Source organism: Schistocerca nitens, chromosome 3 (genome assembly GCF_023898315.1).
Source record: "Schistocerca nitens isolate TAMUIC-IGC-003100 chromosome 3, iqSchNite1.1, whole genome shotgun sequence".
NCBI lineage: Eukaryota > Metazoa > Arthropoda > Insecta > Orthoptera > Acrididae > Schistocerca > Schistocerca nitens.
In genome coordinates, this window is record NC_064616.1 from 234,920,933 (window position 1) to 234,944,573 (window position 23,641).

A 23,641-nucleotide genomic window follows, 5' to 3' on the forward strand; every position below is an offset into this window, starting at 1 on the left:
AATAAGAAAACACATTAACATAGCACTGAAAATAATATGTAGTTAATTGCAAGCGCAGCTGCGTAATACTTGGTGCAAATCTACATGCATGCCAAACTGTTTTACTGTACAACAATGAAAAACGACAACTACAAAGGAAATTCTCTCTATAATTACGCGCTAGCAATAAACAATAGCTACAATAATTACACAAACTACAAGAAAAAAATATCTGAAGATTCCTGTGAGGTATCCTTGGCTAAGGGTTGACATATGAAACGTCCCCTCAGAAAAATTATTTAATTACTGTGCTGGTAAACCCCTTACGTTATTTGATTTTTCAAACAGCTGTGCAAAACTGAACGTACGCAGACATTTCTCTCTTTACTTATTCCGATCATCACTAAACTGACACACAGTATTTTTAGCGCAACGCAATCTGACTTTCAATAATACCTGCAAAAGAATGCCCCAGACTAACAATAACCTATACCTTTCATGAATCACCTACCTCACAAAATCGTCATTACTCGAACTACTGCAATACAGCAAGCGCCAATACTGCCAGCTAAATAAAAGATTGTAACAACTGAAGTCGTTAACGACTGATAGGCATAGTTAGCAAATGAAAGATTTTGACAAAGAACAAATTTTTCAAATGATTCAAATGGCTCTGAGCACTATGGGACTTAAGTTCTGAGGTCATCAGTCCCCGAGAACTTAGAACTACTTAAACCTAACCAACCTAAGGACATCACACACATCCACGCCCGAGGCAGGATTCGAATCTGCGACCATAGCGGTAGCGCGGTTCCAGACTGTAACGCTTAGAACCGCTCGGCCATAAAGAACAAACAATGTATTTACTTTAATAGTGTTCAAAAGTCATATATATATATATATATATATATATATATATATATATCATTTCATGACATCCAATCTTAGTAAATTTACTGTCTGATGGACACACATCCAGATCATCCGCTCTCAAAAGTCTGCCATCTCTCTCTCCCCACATCCACCACTGCTGGCGGCTCACCTCCAACTGCCCAACGCTACGCTCTGTTAACAGCCAACTGCTCAACACTACAATAGCAAATTCCAACAATGCAAACCAGCCACAGACTGCACACATTACATACAGTAAGTGACTTTCATATAGAGCTCTACATGGCGTTACCAACATAAAAACCTAAACAGCCTACTTACAACTTCTAGTATCAGCCGCATGCAGTTGACGTCAACAAGTGTATTGGCCTGAAGATGACGTTGTTACAACGTTGAAACTAGTTGCCAAAATAAAATCGACTCCTTTAATACAGCTGGAGGAATTTCTTCATTTTTAATATAAATTTATACCAGCTGACGTCCCACGGTCCTCCATTTCATCTATGGATGTAGGAATTTTATTGTTGGCTTACAGTGTGGCGACAAAAGTCGTGGGAGACCTCGCCCTGTCGTGTCGGACATCCTATTGCCCAGCGTAGTGCAGCAGCTCGACGTGGCATGGCCTCAATTCGTTGACACATGCTGCCTCTATGATCGTACGTAATTGCGAAAGTTTCGCCGGTGCATTATTTTGTGCGCGAACTTGCCTCTCGATTATATTCCGTAATATTCGATTATTCGATGGGATTTAGGTCTGTCGATCTGTGTCGCCAAACAGTTCGCTCGAAATATCCAAAATGCTCTTCAGACAAACTGTGAACAATTTGTGGACCGCTGACATCCATAAAAATTCCATCGTTGTTTGGCATCAAATGGTCACCAAGTGGTCACCAAGTGGCCACCAAGTGGCCACCAAGTGGCCACCAAGTGGCCACCAAGTGGCCACCAAGTGGCCGACCTTAATCATTTTCAGTCGATGATGGGTTCACTTGGACCACAGGACCCAGTCCATTCCACGAATAGACCACCCACACCATCATGGGGCCACCAACTACTTGCACAATGCCTTGATGACAACTTGGGTTCTTGATTTTGTGGGGTCTCCGCCACACTTGAACTCTACGATTAGCTCTCTCATCTGAGAGCGGGACGACTCCGCCAAGGACACCGTTTTCCAGTCGTCAAGGTTCAAATCAAATGGCTCTAAGCTCTATGGGACTAAACTTCTGAGGTCATCAGTCCCCGAGACTTAGAACTACTTAAACCTAACTAATCTAAGGACATCACAACCATCCATGCCTGAGGCAGCATTCGAACCTGCGACAGTAGCAGCAGCGCGGTTCCGGACTGAAGCGCCTAGAACCGCTCGGTCACACCGGCCGGCAGTCGTCAAGGGTCGAACCAATACGGTCATGAGCGCAGGAGCGGTGCTACAGTCGATGTGCTGTTAGCAAAGGCACTCGCGTCGGGCTTCTGCTGCCATAGCCCGTTAACACCATATTTCGGCACGCTGTCCTAATGGGTACGTTCGTCGTACGTCCCACATTGACTTCTGCGGTTATTTCAGAAAGTGTTGCTGGTCTGTTAGCACTGACAACTCTACGCAAACGCTGCTGCTCTCGGCCTTTAATTGATCGCCTTTGGCCACTGCGTTGTCCGTCTACATCTACATCATACTCCGCAAGCCACCTAATGGTGTGTGGCTGAGGGTACTTTGGGTACCACTATCCGATCCCTTCAACCCTGTTCCATCCGTGAATAGTGCCTGGGATGAATGATTGTCGGTAAGCTTCTATATTGGCTCTAATTTCTCGAGTTTTCTCATCGTGGTCAATACGCGAGATGTATGTGGGGGGAAGTAATACGTTATCCGACTCTTCCTGAAAAGTGCTGTCCCGAACTTTCACTTGTAATCTCCCATGATGCACAACGTCTCTCTTGTAACGTCTGCCAGTGGAGCTTGTTCAGCATCTCCGTAACTCTCTCTCTCGCCAGCTAAACGATCCCGCTGCTCTTCCTTGGATCTTCTTTCTCTCTCTCTATCAGTCCTACCCGATAGGGATCCCAGATCGATGAAGAATACTCAAGAATCGGCCGAACAAGCGCCTTATAAGCTACTTCTTTCGTGGATGAGTTACATTTCCTTCAGATTCTTATGATGAATCGGTTTGCTGTCGGCTTTTCCGACTGTGTGTTCTATGTGGTCGATCTGGATAGTTACGCCTAGATGTTCTACGGCAGACGCTGTCTCCAGTCATTTGTCTTCAATAGCGTAGCTGTACAGTAGTGGATTTCTTTTCCTATGTATGTGCAATATGTTACATTTATTTACGTTCAGGGTCAACTGCCAGAGCCTGGACGATTCATTAATTCTCTGCAGGTCGTTCTGCAGATTCTTACCATGTTTTGGCGTTGATACTTTGGTACAGACAACTGTATCTGCCATTAGTCTTAAAGAGCATCCGACGCATTCCGACTTTCTGCCCTGAGAAGCAATGCCTGAAATTTGGTGTTCTCGACACACGCTTGGCACTGCGGATCTCGGAATACTGAATTCCCTAACGATTTACGAAATCCGATACACCATGCATGTGATCTGTAGTAGTACATGTGCTTATTACTATCCCATGACTCCTGTTACCTCAGTTTGTATGCGACGTCAGGGCTGTGACTATGGTGGGAGCTGGATGAACAACCGTAAACAAGAGATGTGTATTCGACCAGTAAGTTGTGAGCTGGCGGTGCTGTGTAGTGGATGTCCGGTCGTGCTGTGCCAGCGTTGTCTTGTCATAAATCGCAATGAAGCAACGCACTGAACATCTCTAAATGAAACGTTTTCCAGAATGCGCACAGTCTTTTCTGGGAAAAATGCATCATGGGTGAAGTGATTTGACGTTATCAATATGAACATACTACAAAGTGCAGAAATTCACATGAAGGGTCAAAGCTTTGATGGCATAACCGACATTCAAGCCAGTGTGACGAACTGAACAACATCTCAAGGAAGAACATTTTGACAGATCCACATATGGTTGTATGAATGTTCCGTGCATCGTACTTATGTGGAACACTTGAAGTATTGAAACCACCATATTAACTTTATTCTATTTTTCAATAAAGTCAGTCTCGAGACTTATTGATTGATTGGGGTACTCCATCCACAAAAGAAGTGGCTTACAAATCACTCGTTCAGACGATTTTCTAGAATTGCTCGTCAGTGTGGGACTCTTACTAGTTAGTATCGGTAGATGAGATAAAGAAGATTCAAAGAAGAGCGCTGGACTGCATTAAGTGTTGGTTTAGTAAGAGCCGTAGCGATACGGAGATGCTCAACAAAACCTAGTGGAAGACGTTAAGAGATACACGTTGTACACGTCGGTGAGATTTAGTGTCAAAATTTCGTGGGTGTATATTCCGAGAAGGGTCGGGCAACGTACTTCTTCGAAACTTCCTGGCAGATTAAAACTGTGTGCCGGATCGAGACTCGAACTCGGGACCTTTGCCTTTCGCGAGCAAGTGCTCTACAATCTGAGCTACCCAAGCACCACTCACGGCCCGTCCTCAGAGCTTCACTTCTGCCAGTATCTCGTCTACACCTTCCAAACTTTACAGAAGCTCTCCTTCGAGACGAGATACTGGCAGAAGTAAAGCTGTGAGGACGGGCAGTGAGTCGTGCTTGGGTAGCTTACGAGGGTCGGTCAAAAAGTAATGCCTCCCATTTTTTTTCTACTTAAAGAAATTAAGTTAAGTGAAAAATTTGAATTTGGCGCCATTCCTCAAACCTTCTTCTGCAATCCACTGCAGTAGTAACTTTCTGTGTCAACAGGTGGCAGCACAGCAGAAGTTTGTAAGATGGCCGACATCGATGTTCGTTTGAGACAGCGTTGTGTGATTGAATTCTTGAATGCAGAAGGTGAAACGCCCATACGCATTCATGAAAGACTGAAGAAGGTGTATGGTGTTGTGACAGTGGATGTCAGCACTGTTAGACGATGGGTTCGTCGTTGTAAGGAAGCTGAAGGGCAAACACCGTTGACTGACGAAAAGCGGAGCGGCAGGCCGGTGAGTGCAGTGACTCCACACAACATTCAGCAAGTTGATGACATCATTCGTGGTGACCGTCGGGTGACTGCAGATGAAGTGTGTCGCATTATTTCTCTTAGTAAAGGCAGTGTGATCACGATTATTAAACAATTGGGGTACTCAAAAGTTTGTGCACGGTGGGTTCCAAGAATGTTAACCGATCAGAATAAAGAGGCAAGGAAAACAATAGCCTCCCAACACTTGCAGCGCTTCCGTTTGGAGGGAGATGAGTTTCTGAAAAAAATTGTGACCGGGGACGAAACATGGGTGCATTTTTTTGAACCCGAATCAAAGAGGCAGTCAATGGAGTGGCGTCACACAAGCTCGCCGAGGAAGAAAAAATTCAAAACTGTGCGATCGGCAGGGAAAGTTACGGCAACAGTTTTCTGGGATACAGAGGGTGTGATTCTGGTTGATTTTTTGGAGCAGGGATGCACAATAAATTCTGTTCAATACGTCACAACCCTCAAGAAACTTAAAGCACGTCTTCAGCGAGTTCGCCCAACAAAATCAATGGCAGATGTTCTTCTTTTGCATGACAATGCAAGACCACACACCAGTCGTCACACCTCTGACGAGATTGTCAAAATTGGATGGGAAGTTTTGCCTCATCCCCCATACAGCCCTGACCTGGCACCATCAGACTTCCATCTGTTCGGGCCACTAAAAGAAGCTCATCGTGGGATTCATTTTGAAGATGAGGAGGCCGTCAAAACATCCGTGCATCAATGGCTTAGGAAGCAGAGCTGTGATTTTTACCGTGCTGGGATACATGCCCTTGTTCAAAGATGGACCAAAACTGTAGAGATGGGCGGAGATTACATTGAAAAATGACAAAATGATCCTCAATGTTGTGGTTTTCAACCTATGTAATTGCATTTAAATTTCCTGACAATTAAACGTAGAAAAAAAAATAGGAGGCATTACTTTTTGACTGACCCTCGTAGATTGTAGAGCACTTGCCCGCGAAAGGCAAAGGTCCCGAGTTCGAGTCTCCGTCTGGCACACAGTTTTAATCTGCCAGGTAGCTTCATATCAGCGCACACACCGCTGCAGAGTGAAAGTCTCATTCTGGGAACTTACTTCTACAACTCACATACGAAACATGTTCAGAAAGTAAGTGTACTGTGACCATAACGGACTGTGGTTTTTACAATTTTTAAAGTTTTTAAGACTGAGTGGTAGAGGGAATCCCCTGACCACAGCGAGCATCGCAGGAACACGGTAGTATGTAAACTGCCGTTGTGGTGTCCACTTGCTTGACAGATGGCGATAAAAAATCTCGCCAAGTGCGAACCACTTCGTGTGATCCACCTCCTACTCGCGGGAGGAATAACACCATTGAAATGTTTACGCCAAAGTGGTTATGAACAGAGCAAGTGTATTAATGTGGGCCGGCCGGAGTGGCCGAGAGGTTCTAGGCGCTACAGTCTGGAAATGCGCGACCGCTACGGTTGCAGGCTCGAATCCTGCCTCGGGCATGGATGTGTGTGATGTCCTTAGGTTAGTTACGTTTAAGTAGTTCTAAGTTCTAGGGGACTGATGCCCTCAGAAGTTAAGTCCCATAGTGCTCAGAGCCATTGTTAATGTGGTGCACGGTGTTAAGGCCGCGCCGAGTAGCCGCGCGGTCTTAGGCGCCTCGTCACGGTTCGCGCTGCTCCCCTCGTCGGAGGTTAGAGTCCTCCATCGGACATGGGTGTGTGTTTTGTCCTTAGCGTAAGTTCGTTTAAGTTACATTAAGTAGTGTGTAAGCTTAGGGACCGATGACGTCAGCAGTTTGGTCCCACAAGACCTTGCCACAAATTTCCAAAAATTTTGCACCGAGTTTAGAGGAGGTGGAACACACGTTCATGAGAAACAGAGGAGTGGAAGACCTTCCATTTCGACTGATGAGTTGGTGCATAACATCTAAATAACTCTTCGTGGAGAGTACCGATTCACAATGGATGAAATCTCTCCGATGTCTCACAACTCCCCAGAACTCTTATACGCAAGACTCACAGAAACGCTGGGATATCGGAAACTGTGCACAAGATATCTTTCAGAGCAGCATCGGAACAAGTGGGTCAGTAGCGCCATCAAGTTTCTCGAACGACGTAAACTGAAACGCTAGGAATTACTGAGCGCTATTGTGACTGGAGGGCAACGGCCATGCCGCAGTGGATACATCGTTTCTCGTCAGATCACCGAAGTTAAGCGCTGTCGGGCGTGGCCGGCCATTGGATGGGTGACCATCCAGGCCGCCATGCGCTGTTGTCATTTTTCGGGGTGCACTCAGCCTCGTGATGCCAATTGAGGAGCTACTCGACCGAATAGTAGCGGCTCCGGTCAAAGAAAGCCATCGTAACGACCGGGACAGCGGTGTGCTGACCACATGCCCATTCTATCTGCATCCTCAACCGAGGATGACACGGCGATCGGATGGTCTCGATGGGCCACTTGTGGCCTGCAGACGGAGTGCTTTTTTATTGTGACGAATTGAAACGTGGGTGGCTCATTACACGAATGAAAAAGTCTCATAGTGGCGCAACACTAATTCCTCAAATGGCTCTGAGCACTATGGGACTCAACATCTGAGGTCATCAGTCCCCTAGAACTTAGAACTACTTAAACCTAACTAACCTAAGGACATCACACACATCCATGCCCGAGGCAGGATTCGAACCTGTGACCGTAGCAGTTGCGCGGTTCCAGACTAGCGCCTAGAACCGCTCGGCCACCCCGGCCGGCACTAATTCCTCATTTGCCAAAATATTCAAAACAACAATTTCGGGAAAAAATTATGGCCTCGATGTTTTGGAACCGAAAAGGCACCATCTGGGTCGAATTTCTGCCTCAGGGGGAGACCATCAGCGCACAACGATTTTGTGAGATCCTAAGAAAACTCAAAGGAGTATCCAAAACAAAAGGAGGGCAATGCTAACGAGAGGAGTGTGCCTGTTACACGACAACGCCTGTCCTCACACAGTCTTAGCCACCAGAGTGCCCATGGACTCACCTGGTTGGGATGTTTGTGCCCGGTTCCAAAGCCCCTAATTTGGCGCCTTCAGGTTATCTTTTCATCTCCTTGAAGCCACACGTGAATGGAATTAAATTTTCAACCGACAAGCAGGTGCAGAAAGAGGTTCTGAAGTGAGGGAAGGAGCTGTAATGAGAGTTCTTCGAGGATGCCACAAAGACGCTTGTGCCACTGCTCACCACTTGCATTGAACAGGACGGCGACTATGTAAAAAAGCAGTCAAGAAGTGTATTAACGATATTCCGTATTTTTTTCAAAAAAGTAAACATTTAGTACACTTACTTTTCGAAAATGCCTTGTACATCTCGCGAAATGACCACAGCGGTAAAATGACATTAAAACTCGCACAGAAGTTTACCAACAGTCGATCTTCCTACACACCACTCGTGAATGTAAACATGAAAGACAGGACGGATCCACTGTTCTTGCCTCAGCCCGGCGACGATGCCATCCTCAGCCTATGGTGCCACTTGGATGAGGTATTAAGGTGCGTGGGGTCAGCACACCACTCTTCCTCCCATTGTAGACTTTGCTGAGCTGGGGGCCGCTACTTCCCAATCCAGTAGCTCCTCAATTCCAGCCCTCTCACCAAGGGAATATCCCTTGCGGTACCGGGAGCGTAAGGCAGGTCGCCCGCTTAGCTGTAGAGGCTCATAGCGGGTAACAAGGAATATCCTATCCGTGCTCCAAATACCTTCTTCCACACACAGTACAGACGTAGATCCGGATGTAAACCCAGATTCAGTGTCACTGGTGCCAACCATCACCGATTGCATGACACCACACCTTTCAGGTACAGGTGATGTTATACACTACTGGCCATTAAAATTGCTACACCATGAAGATGACGTGCTACAGAAGCGAAATTTAACCGACAGGAAGAAGATACTGTGATATGCAAATGATTAGCTTTTCAGAGCATTCACACAAGGTTGGCGCCGGTGGCGACACCTACAACGTGCTGACATGAGGAAAGTTTCCAACCGATTTCTCGTACACAAACAGCAGTTGACCAGCGTTGCCTGGTGAAACGTTGTTATGCCTCGTGTAAGGAGGAGAAATTCGTACCATCACTTTGATAAAGGTCGGATTGTAGCCTATCGCGTTTGCGGTTTATCGTATCGCGACATTGCTGCTCGCGTTAGTCCAGATCCAATGACTGTTAGCAGAATACGGAATCGGTGGGTTCAGAAGAGTAATACGGAACGCCGTGCTGGATCCCAACAGCCTCGTATCACTAGCAGTCGAGATGACAGGAGATGACAGGCATCTTGTCCGCATGGCTGTAACGAATCGTGCAGCCACGTCTCGATCCCTGAGTCAACGGATGGGGGCGTTTGCAAGACAACAACCATCTGCACTAACAGTTCGACGACGTTTGCAGCAGCATGGACTATCAGCTCGGAGACCATAGCTGCACTTACCCTTGACGCTGCATCACAGACAGGAGCGGCTGCGATGGTGTACTCAATGACGAACCTGGGTGCACGAATGGCATTTTTTCGGATGAATCCAGGTTCTGTTTACAGCATCATGATGGTCACATCCGTGTTTGGCGACATCGCGGTGAACGCACATTGGAAGCGTGTATTCGTCATCGCTATACTGGGGTATCACCCTGCGTGATGGCATGGGATGCCACTGGTTACACTCTGTCACCTCTTGTTCGCATTGACGGCACTTTGAACAGTGAACGTTACATTTCAGATGTGTTACGACCCGTGGCTGTACCTTTCATTCGATCCCTGCGAAACCATAATTTCAGCAGGATAATGCACGACCGCATGTTGCGAGCCTTTCTGTATACAGAAAATGTTCGACTGCTGCCTGCCTAGCACATTCTCCAGATCTATCACCAATTGAAAACCTCTGGTCAATGGTGACCGAGCAACTGGCTCTTCACAATACGCCAGTCACTACTCTGGATGAACTGTGGTATCGTTTTGAAGCTGCATGGGCAGCTGTACCTGTACACGCCATCCAAGCTCTGACTATGCCTAGGCGTATCAAGGCCGTATTACGGTCAGAGATGGTTGTTCTGGGTACTGATTTCTCAGGATCTATGCACCCAAATTGCGTGAAAATGTAATCACATGTCAGTTCTAGCATAATATATTTGTCCAATGAATACCCGTTTATCATCTGCATTTCTTCTTGGTGTAGCAATTTTGATGGCCAGTAGTGTATCAAACACCACCTAGTAGAGCTACTGAGTGTGTTTTGTGTCTGAAGAAAATAAGGGTGGTGTCACATGTCATTCTGTCCTTTTTTATTGCCTCCACCGCATCGTACATTTTTTATGTTGGCTGTATACGTATCTGAGGTGCGAAATTTCTTCGTTGGGTACAGAGACGGAAGTGATATAAATGAATTTGTTAATATTTTTCTTTATATTGCACAATAACGTACGTCAGTTGTCAATCTGATTTGTGAAACTATTTCATACATATAACTTTCTAAAGCTGCCCTGCTATATATATTTCGCCCAAATAGGTAAACTGAAAATCTGAACCATCTCGAATGTCTTCCTTTTGAATAGTTTATCACCAACCGTAATACATCCAAAGGCGATGAGGGAATATACAGAGTGCACTGTTTCATTGTAAACAGTTAAGGAATGGACAGCTCAATTCGAATGTAGCCACTCTTCAGCGTGATTCACTTGTAGCACGTTTCAAAACTGCAACAACACGTGAAAACAGCCACCCTACATGAGGTGTGAGGTGGAGGATATGGGGAGGGAGGCATCTATCACAAAATGGTTCAAATGGTTCTGAGCACTATGGGACTTAACATCTGTGGTCATCAGTCCCCTAGAACATAGAACTACTTAAACCTAACTAACCTAAGGACATCACACACATCCACGCCCGAGGCAGGATTCGAACCTGCGACCGTAGCAGTCGCGCGGTTCCTGACTGCGCGCCTAGAACCGCTAGACCACCGCGGCCGGCCATCTATCACACAGGGCACCGATGGCTGAGTGCACCATTCTCCCCTAAGCTGATTAGACATTTCTACCCAGACCTGCCTTATAAATTTTATCTTACAAGCAGACATGGACAACAGTTCAGTGTTACATGAGTGGCACTCATCCTCACACTTCAGACTCAACATTTAACTGAAAATATTTTTATTTTAAAATTTAATAACGAATTATTCTTTAGTCCTTTATGTGTGATAATAAATTAAGATTCTAAAACATGTCTTTCTGTGTAAATCATAAAACAAAATTAAGACCCCTGTTATATTTTTGAAGGCTAAAGCTGGATTAGCTTGTCTACCTAGCATGAACATCAGCTGGGAATGCTATGAAGAACGGAAGAATTGTGTTTAACATTCTCTCGACACAGCGGTCATTAAAGGAGAAGCACAAACCTGATTTCGAAAGGATATGGAAGGAAGTAGGTTGTGCCTTTTTCAAAGTAACAGTGCTGACATTTACTTGGAGAAGTACCCCTGAATTACTTAAAACGTAAATCTGAATGGCCAGACAGGTATTTGAGCCGTCGTCCTCCAGAATGCGAGTACAGTGTGCTCATCACTGCACCACCTCACTTGCTGTCAGGACTGTAGACCAATCAAAATACTGAGTCGAGGCTGATGATTTTGCAGCGAAAGAATGAAATCAGTTTCAGCCGTCAAAAAAAAGCCTGAATTGTGAGTGTTCAGAGGTATGGTACACAGAATGGATTCTTTATATTGATTACCCTGCAAATAATAAAACAATAGTGCTTAATAGCATTTGGTAGTGCGAGAGTGAGAGGTAATAAACATATTAAGATGAGGCGTGAATTACAAAAGAAAATAAAAATTCATCTTTCTTCAAGATAATTCACATGTTCACAAAGTTTCAGTGGCAATGAAAGTGCTGATTTGAATCAGCTGATTGACAATAAAAATTAAATGACGCGAAAAAGAAGCGGGAAATAAGTAGGGGAGATATTTACATTGAATTTAAAACTTCGTAGAGGAGAAAAACAAAATAGATATTTTTAGAAACATTTAGAAGTACCTCTTCCACTAGCAGTTAGAAACAGTAACGATAAAAGATAAAACAAAGCACAGTTAGCGCACGTTTAAAAACATGTAAAACTTGATGCCGAAACACTGATTTTTTTTTTAAAAAAAAGCACTTTCCTAGCATTAAGAACCGGGAAGACGTGCCCTAAGGTAAGGAGTCTGTTGTGGGGAAAGGTCGGCCGTGAGGAAGATACGAATGTGACGGTATAAGAATGGAGGACTGGTGCATAGTAGCGAGGAGGTAGGATTGCCTGCTGTGACAGAAGAAGGGGTGAGGTTGGACTGGGTGACCAGATGTCCTATATTTTATGTGATTATCACTTCGCTTAAGTGTCCCATTGTTTCGACAAAGAGAGTAAAGGTCTTACACTGTCCCGTTTTTTGTTAAATGTCCCATATATTTTGAAACAGCACGTTTTTAAGTAACGTACAGCATAACAAAATGGAGAATAAATGTGGTCATACTGAATAAATAAAGAAAATACAATTTTTGATTAAACCAAATGAACGACACACTTTTTTTTTAAGTTCTGTGACTGGTAGTATGCAATGCTTTCATATAGCAAAGAGTTTGTCACTTGCACTTTTTTTGTGCATTGTCTATTGCTTCATGTCACCATGTTTAGAAGTGTAGTATTTGACTAAGAATCACACGTTACGTCACTTCATGTAACACACTGCAAAATTTTCACACAAATTCTAAAAAGATTATTGTATTTACAGTCTAAATTAAAGCAAAGTTTCAATTTTTGAAATTAAAATGCAAAACTAGAAATCATTTTCCTCATTTGTTTGGATGTAGCAACCACAAATATTTGCTCGATTATTAATAGAAGAGTTCTTTTTTGATTGAGTTTCAACAGAATGGTACTGTGAGCTGCATAGTTGTAGTAAAAAACAAAGTATTTTAACGCAAATCTAGTACATAAAGGTAGTGTTAACTAAACTTTCCACAAAACATAGATTCATTTCAGTTTCTGATTTTGTACATCTGGTCTCCCTATGGTAGAAATGGGAATTGGTGATGCTAACTGTTGTTGGGAAAATGTTGTGTACACGATACTACCGCCATTTGTATATGTGCGTATCTTTATCCCACGACTACAGTGACCGCACTGTAATATAAAAAGAAACGATATTTGTTGAACCCAATACAGCGCCTCAAATGTGGCGAGCGAGGGAGGTCAAGGTTCTACATTCCTGTTTCAGCCAACTGCCAGACCTACCTCTGATTTTGAGACACTATTGTTTACATCAGTGATAGGATGTACAGTGCGACCTTCTGATGCGCAGTCGGCAAGACCTGCGTGCTGAGATCGGTAGTTGTGGAGGTTGCGGGCAGGCGCTGTAAGGTAAATACCGAGCGCTGGAGTGGAAGCGCTGTTCTAAACTGAAGCCTACGCTTATAGTTTTTGGAAATATTAAGTGGTGTCCCTCCACACCCACACTTGAATGTTGACCACTCAAAACGATATACTGTCAGCTTTGCTTTGGTTAGTGTCTAAGAGAATTCTGCTGAAAACTCAACAAATCCAGCTATTTACTTTTTCCTGACTTGTTAACAATTTGCAGCTTACAGAGAGCGTCATGAGTGGCGAATTTTGAGATTAAATCTCGTTTCTTTTGTTGGCATGCTAAAATTTGCTTCTTTTGCCACAGCATGTTGGAGATAATATTTTGGTGCACACGCTACTTGTTGTGCAGACTACTACAAAATTCTGAAACAGTGGTTTATTAATTTTAAGTGACGAACGGTGGAAAAGTAAGGTCAATAGCTTATGAAAAAGCACATCCTCGGTAAGGTCTTCAGTAATGTTGATCCAAAATCCACAGTATTTCTCGTTTCATCAGCTATCGATGGCCCCTATAAATAATTGCGTAGTTCCATCGAAAAGGTAAAAGTAAGTGGAATAACATGCTAAATCTGAAATTTTGTATTACCATATGGAAAAATACTCTGCTCTCAGCATGCTATCGTTTGCAAAAATCTCATTTTGATACCCCAAACAGCTTATGAATTATGAGGAATGTTCTGGATGTTTCATTCTGGCTTTATCACTGGCTTGGGCGATCGCAAATGGGTGTGCTACATCAGATCAATTTTGTCGAGGTTGGTAATAGATCAAGACCTCTACCCAAGTCTACAGAAAGATTTAGTATGTTAGTTTAATTTCCGACGCAATAAAATATAATGTAATATGCACCAAAGGCAAAATCATAGAAACCCCTGATTTTCGTTGCAAACTTTTTCGAAATTTACGCAGTGTATTACGTAAGTGCAAATATCACGATAACTATGACCATTGACGAAATGCTGGACACGGCATAGTGGATCTGACATGTAAAGGTATAAGTAACGCAAAAAGATTTTTTTTACTGAATAATTTCTATAAAATCGTTTAAGAAAGATTGCATGGCGTGCGCACACCGGCAGAAAATTGCTCACTGCACATCGGCCACAGTACTCTTTGCGGGCTGTCCGTGCTGCCATCTCGTTTAGCAGTTGAGAACCACCACCTAAGTGTGACTCGTGTTGGCGGCTATCAACTCAACTCTGCACGTACACGTTTGCTACACTACTGAAATTCCACATAACGCATCACATTGAACACACAATACTCAGTGAAACATCAATTTAATTGATTAAACTAAGATATGTTTCGTCCATGGAAATAAAAAGCCAAGTGATTTCATTGCAGTAGTTACACGCTCGTTTTGTATCGCTATTTTTGTAGTGTATGAATAGCCGTCTGAAGGGCGTGGAACGTTAGGAACGACAAGCAAATCCTACGTCATCTTTATTATAGATCCGATAGATTTTTGTAGTATGGAATTGTGTTATGGAAGTACTTAAGTGGAGGATTAACTTTTACTACTATGTAGTGATGGGCTAAACTGCGATTTTCCGATATCAGTGATTTCTGTGAATGCTACTTTTCAGTATCTGCTATTCTTAACTGCGATTTGTCGCAGTTAAGGAACATAGGTCGTGTATCCCTCCGCCACTGCTATTTCTGCGATTTCTGCTACTTCCGCGATTTCTGCTACTTCTGTGACTTCTGCTACTTCTGCGATTTCTGCTACTTCTGCGATTTCTGTGACTTCTGCTACTTCTGCGATTTCTGTGACTCCTGCTACTTCTGCGATTTCTGCGACTTACTACTGTATGAAAAAGTTACACCTGTCAACACAGAAAATTGCATCGCAACAAACCTGTCATTGGCAAGTATGTTTTACGTTTTTTCTTCCGTTGGCTTTAATTTTGTATTAAAGAAACAACTGTGAAAATATTAATAGTGTAATTAATATGTAAGTAGCCGTACAGTACCGTAATAGTTCGTATTTAGAAAATGAATTCTAACATATTGTTATGTTCACAGGTACCTGAACTACATTTCAGTCACTCAGTAAAGTGATAACTGAAAATATCATTGTCAACAGATCTGAAGAAATTGCCACTGCATCTTTAGACCGTTTTCGTCAGACGATAGGTTAGTTTCTAAGCGTTTCGATGGACTTAATTACTTCAGTGAGATCGTTCTTGCAAATGTGATATTCATTATAGCAAATATTAGCAATCTACTCTGTCAATTATACTTCTAGTAATTAATGACAGCAAAAATTGTTTAATAATCCTTGTGTTTTTGCAGACACAGTTCTGACTCTGATTACTGGTTGCTGTACGTATCTATCCACATCAAGGCTGTTGGGAGGGACTCGTGAAGATTCAAGACAGCTCTTAGAGGATTTGCAGTTTAAAAGTGAAACAATTGTGAAATAAGTGTGTTAATGATTAAGCTGTGTTTTATCGAAGTTGTTGTGCGATTTTAAAGGAATAATAAATGTCAAATACAGTGAGTGAATAATAAAAATCTCATTTTCCACATGTTTAAGCCATCCTATACCCATAATTTTCCGCCACGTACTTATTGGTAAACACTTGTTGGAGAGCGACATGCCCCCCCCCCCCGCCCCCTTTCTCCACAATCTTGGTGTGACACTGACCTGTAACATATCCCGAAGTCTACAATATGCATTTTGAGGCTGTTGATATGAAAGTGGGAAGTACAGATCTTCCAGTTAAATGAGGAATAGCTTAAGTGCATTACTTGAAAGTAACACAGGAAAAGCTTACTTATGTAGGTGGTAGTAGTGTCGGCAAAAAGTTCTTGTGTGTGAAGTTGCCATGTAGAACACCAGGTGTAAAACTTTTCTCCCGAGTCTTGAAATGTGTCGTAACAAAAGTGAGGCATTCATATGACTGTTTTCATTTCTCTACACTTATACAGATGTCGGAGTTCTGCTGTGTTAACATTGCAAAGTCCTGTAGGCATGTGGAGTATTAACCAAAACTGTCATATTGGAAGCAGAATCAAACACATTTGTTACGTTACTTGATATTTTCAGGAGAAAACGGCAATGTTGCTTCTTATTAATATAATACATTCAGAGTCACAGCAGTATTTGACCAACCATAACTGATGCTGAATGTGCATGTCGTCATATAATATGAAAGGCTTATTTCAATAGTGGTACAAGTCCATTACCTCCACTTTTCTGTCTATAATGCTTCTGAAATTAGTGATCCAAACAAACATAAATAAAGGTTCATCTCTAGCAAGAAGCCATATGCTTGAATATTTCTGGTATCTCAACTGCAGATTTTTCAGCGCTCATGTAACTTTACGACTCTATATCTCAAAATTAACAAAAATGGACTTGTACCACTATTGAAATAAGCCCTTCATATGCACACACAGCACATCGATCTCGTGAGGCACAAGGCTCTCATAACGAAGTACGTACGTCGGTCAACAGATGACACTAGGAAAAGTATGTTAACTGCGCTTTTTAGTTGCTACTTGCGACTCTTAGTTGCGATTTGTCACAGAAATCGCAGTTTGACTCGGTAGCGAATAGCGTAGTATGAACTTTGCTCAACAGATGGCAGTGCTAACTGCGCTTTTTAGTTGCTACTTGCGACTCTTAGTTGCGACTTGTCACGGAAATCGCAGTTAGACTCCATAGCGTACCGCAGAGATGGGCGTAGTACGAACTTTGACCCACAGATGGCACTGTTAACTGCGCTTTTTAGCTGCTACTTGCGACTCTTAGTTGCGACTTGTCACGGAAATCGCAGTTAGACTCCATAGCGTACTGCAGAGATGGACGTAGTACGAACTTCGGCCAACAGATGCCACTGTTAACCGCGCTTTTTAGTTGCTACTTGTGACTCTTAGTTGCGACTTGTCACTGAAATCGCAGAAAGCAGTGCTAAATTGGACCAATAGATGGCTCACGTCTTTGAATGTGAAATACTACTTGCGACTGCTAACTGTGACTGAAATCGCAGTTAGATTTTGTAAAGTTGCTACTGTGATATCTGTGACTTCTCAGTCACTGCGATTTCTAACAGATACGCGATTTCCTGCCCACCACTACTACTATGCATGCAGAGTTGCAAATCCTACGTCATCTTTATTATAGATCCGATAGATTTTTGTAGTATGGAATTGTGTTATGGAAGTACTTAAGTGGAGGATTAACTTTTACTACTATGCATGCAGAGTTGCTTGTCTTGTAGCGGCGGTTGCCGGTCCTAAGTTATAGATCCGATAGATTTTTGTAGTATGGAATTGTGTTATGGAAGTACTTAAGTGGAGGATTAACTTTTACTACTATGCATGCAGAGTTGCTTGTCTTGTAGCGGCGGTTGCCGGTCCTAAGTCTGGTGGAGCAGGAGGGATGACTGTCTAAGGAGAAGGGTAAGAGAATTGAGGGGGAATATGTTTGTTCTGTAACAAGATCGATAATCCGTATTATAGTAAGACTAGTAGAGTGTGGGTTAGCAACTATCACTCATGTAATTAAATATTCTGTTATCTTGATCGTCAGTATCGTGCATCAATGGGTCGATGTTTCCCCAATCTCTTAAATCGAAACACAGACGCTTCGGGCTTACACTGTTTCTTTTAGATAACACTGTCTCTGGTTATGAAAGTCAAAAATAGGTTTACGGTTCCCTGGACCCCTCGACACTTGTGTCAACAATTTCTGATATTATTTATTAGTATCACTAGACGGTAAATTACAGCATCATCTGCGAACAACCTAATAGAACTGCTCAGATTGTCACCCAGTTCATTTATATAGATAAGGAACAGCAGAGGTCCCAGGACGCTTCCCTGGGGAACACCTGATATCACTTCAATTTTACTCGATGATTTGTCGTCTATTACTACGAACTGCGACCTTCCTGACAGGAAATCACGAATCCAATCGCACAACTGAGACGATACCCCATAGCCCCCCAGCTCGATTAGAAGTCGCTTGTGAGGAACGGCGTCAAAAGCTTTCCGGAAATCTCGAAATACGGAATCAACTTGAGATCCCCTGTCGATAGCGGCCATTACTTCGTGCGAATAAAGAGCTAGCTGCGTTGCACAAGAACGATGTTTTCTGAAATCATGCTGATTACGTATCAATAGATCGTTCCCTTCGAGGTGATTCATAATGTTTGAATACAATATATGCTCCAAAACCCTACTGCAAACCGACGTCAGTGATATAGGTCTGTAATTCGATGGATTACTCCTACTACCCTTCTTAAACACTGGTGCGACCTGCGCAATTTTCCAATCTGTAGGTACAGATCTGTCGGTGAGCGAGCGGTTGTATATGATTGCTAAGTAGGGAGCTATTGTATCAGCGTAATCTGAAAGGAACCTAATTGGTATACAATCTGGACCTGAAGAATTGCCCGTATCTAGAGATTTGAGTTGCTTCACAACCCCCAAGGTATCTACTTCTAAGAAACTCATGCTAGCAGCTGTTCGTGTTTCAAATTCTGGAAAGTGTCTGGCAGGTATGCGGATGCTACCAGTATATAAAAAAGGGTTATAGCTGCTGAGCTGCACACCAGCACTGGCGAAATGGAACTGCTGAATTCCTGCCTGTAAGGTTAGAGAGTTCAGTCTTCAAATTGGGAAAAGTGGACTCGTTCAGAGCACAGACAAAATTTCGTCCCAACAAACCAGATGATAGAATGCATGAATTAAAATTCTTCCTGGGGTTTAAATTTGTGTTAACGCAACAAGCATAAAAACATTTTTACGTATTGTTGAGAATCATAACATAAATAATTACCACAGGAGTCCAGCATGTTACGGGTTCGTGTTTGTAATATGATTTCTGACCTTTCCGTTACGTTTACAGGTGTCCTATCAACATTTTCAGCAACACGATACAGGGAAAAATCAGTGTCCGTAGTAGCAAAACTGAAGAAAAATTACACTCTTCTTTTAGAGGGCGTAGACTGCCCTCGTTTGATGAAAAGTTTGAATGAGTCTTCACACAGTAAATAAAGTTCACCAATATATCTTGTTGAAGCCGCGACGCCCCCTCCTCCGTCCATAACGATCTCTTAAGAAACTCCTAAGTTTTCCAAATGATTAATGTGGTAAATTCAGTTTATTGAACTAAACAAAAAACAATTAACAATACCCTATAGACAATAAACTACAGGTGTCATTAAACAGTGTTACATTTCGAAATTGAAATCGTAAAACAGAAATGATTTTTATTCAGCCAATATGTTAACGCCTACTTTCCGTAATTTTATTTCAGTACTAACTTTCATGATTTTTTTTTAGTCTGTTTTCCACAAGACACCGTTTTCAATTGTCATTATGCTCGCCGTCTTTGCACCATTGAAGATCGATGACGAATTTGGTTCTGAATAAATTCACTACCTTCTAGCGTTCGTAACTGAGGTATAAATAAATTTTTAACACTTTCACAGCATTTGGGAACTCTGATTTTTAATACATGTCTTGATATGACCACGAAGCTGGAATTTCTCCACTTTTAACAATTTCCCAGATGAAATACTTAAAATGTACTACTTCATCTGCAAAATTCACTTCAAAGTCCGCAGAACAGTTTTCAAGGAATCTATTTGTTGCTATGGGCACCTACCTTAAATTCGGCAACAGACTTCACTCAAAACCCAGCGAAAAATCCATACAGGAAAGAGCTTTCTTTTAAGCATTTATACAATGAGGAAATTCTCAGCGTAGCTCGACTACTGGTACGTAAATATCAGTCATGATCTCCTCTCTTCCACGAACCACAGTTTCTTCCCTGTTACCATCATCGTGTATTTCGCTGTCATTTTTCCACTTATTTTCTCGTAGTGATCGAATATTTCTTTGTGATGTTACGAGGTTTCGTAACGATTTCAGAAATTCCACAGCCATTTGAAGCTCAACTGCTGTATTTTGTAAGAATCTGTTAACGCCATTCATCTGATCTGGTACTGCGTTTCATAAAGACATGGACTCGTGAACTGTTGGAGGCTTGTGATTCCCACCTTCAGCAACGTTATCCAAAGGAAATGATAATTAAATAGACACCCTAGCTGCTAGCAGGCGTTGATACACTTCATTGGGGACATGTTGAAAATGTGTGCCCCGACCGGGACTCGAACCCGGGATCTCCTGCTTACATGGCAGACGCTCTATCCATCTGAGCCACCGCGGGCACAGAGGATAGTGCGTCTGCAGGGACTTATCCCGTGCACGCTCCCCTCCCAGGAGCCACCGCGGGCACAGAGGATAGTGCGTCTGCAGGGACTTATCCCGTGCACGCTCCCCTCCCAGGGGGGGGAGCGTGCACGGGATAAGTCCCTGCAGACGCACTATCCTCTGTGCCCGCGGTGGCTCAGATGGATAGAGCGTCTGCCATGTAAGCAGGAGATCCCGGGTTCGAGTCCCGGTCGGGGCACACATTTTCAACATGTCCCCAATGAAGTGTATCAACGCCTGCTAGCAGCTAGGGTGTCTATTTAATTATCATTTCATTTCGAGCAAAGCTGCATGGTCATCGACGGTAACTGTTCTTTCGGGAACAGATACTACCGTCATATATAGTTCTCCAAAGGCTTCAGAAACTGGGCAAGGTTTTGAGATAGCATATTTGCTGCGTCAGCTCTTCAACAGCGTCTAGTCTTATATGGGGTAGATTATAGTGGGACCAAACCGATTATTTTGATGTATCGGGCAAATTCTCGACTTGTATTTTTTTGTTTAATGGACACACGCAGCGTACATCGCGTAACAACGACGTTGCTCATACTAACTGCTCAAAGTGAAGACCACCAGTCTCAATGTACATATGATATGGTGCATGAAGTTCTACAGCACGCTCTCAAAGATTCCTGGTGTCTGTTGTACCAGAAGACAGGCAGTTTGGGCCCTAGCAAGTACGTCTTCATCCGTCAAGGGTGTGTGCTGTTTATCACCCGCTGCCTTTTCGTGTATAACAGATGCCCCGAATCTATGCGGGAGTGCGGCAGAACTGAATTGCGTCGCTTTGAGCAATTACTATGAGCCACTTTGTTATGCGGTGTATGTACACAGTACATTAATTATGAATTTCCGACCATAGATCCTCTATCTCAATATAATTCGTTGTGGACACACACTGACCTGTTTCAATTCGACCAAAAAGGAGTAAGAGATCCTGTATCTTTCTCCACCGATTGGATAAATCTGAGAAAAATGGTGCATTTCTTGCACCGGTAAGAACAATGAGGTTGCTCCAGTGCATCCTTCTACAGTAAATACTCCAACCTAACCGAGTGTAATATTCATTGTTTTTGTTTCGACCACATACATTTCGCACTCCTTTTTCATACATGAACATCGTTGTCTGATCCAGAATGAAATTTTCACTCTGCAGCTCTGTGTGCGCTAGTACGACAGTTCTAGCTGATTAGAGCTGTGTGCCAGACCGAATCTCTAACTCAAGACCCTTCCGTTTTGTGGGCAAGTGCTCTACCGACAGAGCTACCAATGTACGACTCACGACCCGTCCTCACAGCTTTACTTCCGCCAGTAACTGGTATCCTTCATTCCAGATTTCACAGAATCTCTCTTGCGAAACTTCTGGAAGAGAGGATATTCTGTGAAGTTTGGAAGTTAGGCGACGAGTTAGTGTCGGAATTAAATATCTGAAGACGGGTCGTGGGTCATGTTTTTTTAGATCTATCGGTAGAGCACTTGCCCACGAATGGCAAAGGTCCCGACGTCGAGTTTCGGTTTATCACACAGTTTTGATTTACCTGAAAGTTGCATTGTTATTTGATAATCTCACCTAGGTCTAGATTTCTTGTAATGCTGAGGGAAACGTGGTCCACAAATAAAACTGATGTACATGGTAGATTTCAAATCGTAAAAATACAATAATTTTTTATCGCCAGATAAAAGTATGTGTGGTGTGCGTACTGTAAAACCTTCAGTACACACACCATCAGATTATTTGACTTGTCGCTCTAACGAAGTAGGCGAGTGTCAGCAATATGTCTCGTGGTCTTATCGTGGCGTGTTTATCTTCTGCCGTTAGGTCAGACGATAGAAATGCCACTTGCACGCTTAGAGTAGCAGATTGACGGTGACCAACTTTAAACAGAATTTGATTAATTTTCACACACATTTATTAAAATAATAACAAGCATGAAAATTACTTAACTTGGTTCTGGATACTATTTAAAATTGACAATCTGAAGTTCCTTTGGTATTGGTACATTAATCTTATTCTCACATGTATCTCTGATACTGGACAAAAGTGTCTATACATTTATCTTCATGCCCGCATCTCGTGGTCGTGCGGTAGCGTTCTCGCTTCCCACGCCCGGGTTCCCGGGTTCGATTCCCGGCGGGGTCAGGAATTTTCTCTGCCTCGTGATGGCTGGGTGTTGTGTGATGTCCTTAGGTTAGTTAGGTTTAAGTAGTTCTAAGTTCTAGGGGACTGATGACCACAGCTGTTAAGTCCCATAGTGCTCAGAGCCATTTATCTTCATGGGTATGTACAGGAATATGGTAATCTTGTTAGGAGCAGACCAAAGCAGACTGATTAATCGGAGGTCTGTACACTCATAATACCTCACGTGTTCATGTATCACTGCACGAGTGTGATCCGCGAGGAGAAAAGGTTCTACATTAGCAGCAATCTCATTGGCTGCGTTACATATTAATACGCGGATCGGCGGAAGCAGAATTTGGTCCGTCTCTATGGCAGCGCCATCTCTTAGTGCGGAGACGGACGAGCGCTGCACCTGCGCTGTTGTGCTTAGCGGGGCGCGCTCTAGTGGGAAAGTTGTGTACGCGCTGACTACGCAGAACTATGTACACAACAGTATGTCAACAAAATCCGTTGTGTGTGGAGGAACAGTCGTTGACATGAATCTTTTAGTCGAAATGCTAAATTATTGCTAGTGAGGCAAAATGTTTGTGCCTGTACATAAGGTTACTAGGAGTAGCAGAGTCCTCAGGCCGCTACCTGCTACGTGTAGTGGATCACAGGCAGGGCAATAGCGATAAACATACTCCTTGCATTACACAATGCCTCTCCAAAATAATCTTCGATTACCCCATCCTGCATTTTCACCAGAAATGTCCCCAATAGATTGATTGTAACGTGACGGTATCATTATTTCATTGTGACAAAATGCGGAAGAAGTGTTCACCACAATCTATCAACATGCCACCTTACATCCCTATGGTCATCTCTGTGTCCATTGTAAAATGACAGCGTTGTTGTTGGATGAGACTATAAAAAATAATGAAAGAAATTTCGAAGACGTCC

The 23,641-nt window shown here is 43.1% G+C and overlaps 2 non-coding genes across 2 annotated transcripts; one reads left to right on the forward strand and one right to left on the reverse strand.

Annotated features, from left to right (window-relative positions):
- Window positions 1-20,462: 20,462 nt before the first annotated feature.
- Window positions 20,463-20,537, reverse strand: Trnat-ugu (transfer RNA threonine (anticodon UGU)). Its single transcript has one exon. It is a non-coding gene; the product is annotated as a tRNA-Thr (tRNA).
- A 167-nt stretch (window positions 20,538-20,704) lies between these two features.
- Trnat-ugu (transfer RNA threonine (anticodon UGU)) lies at window positions 20,705-20,779 on the forward strand. The gene has a single exon. It is a non-coding gene; the product is annotated as a tRNA-Thr (tRNA).
- The last annotated feature ends 2,862 nt before the right edge of the window (window positions 20,780-23,641 follow it).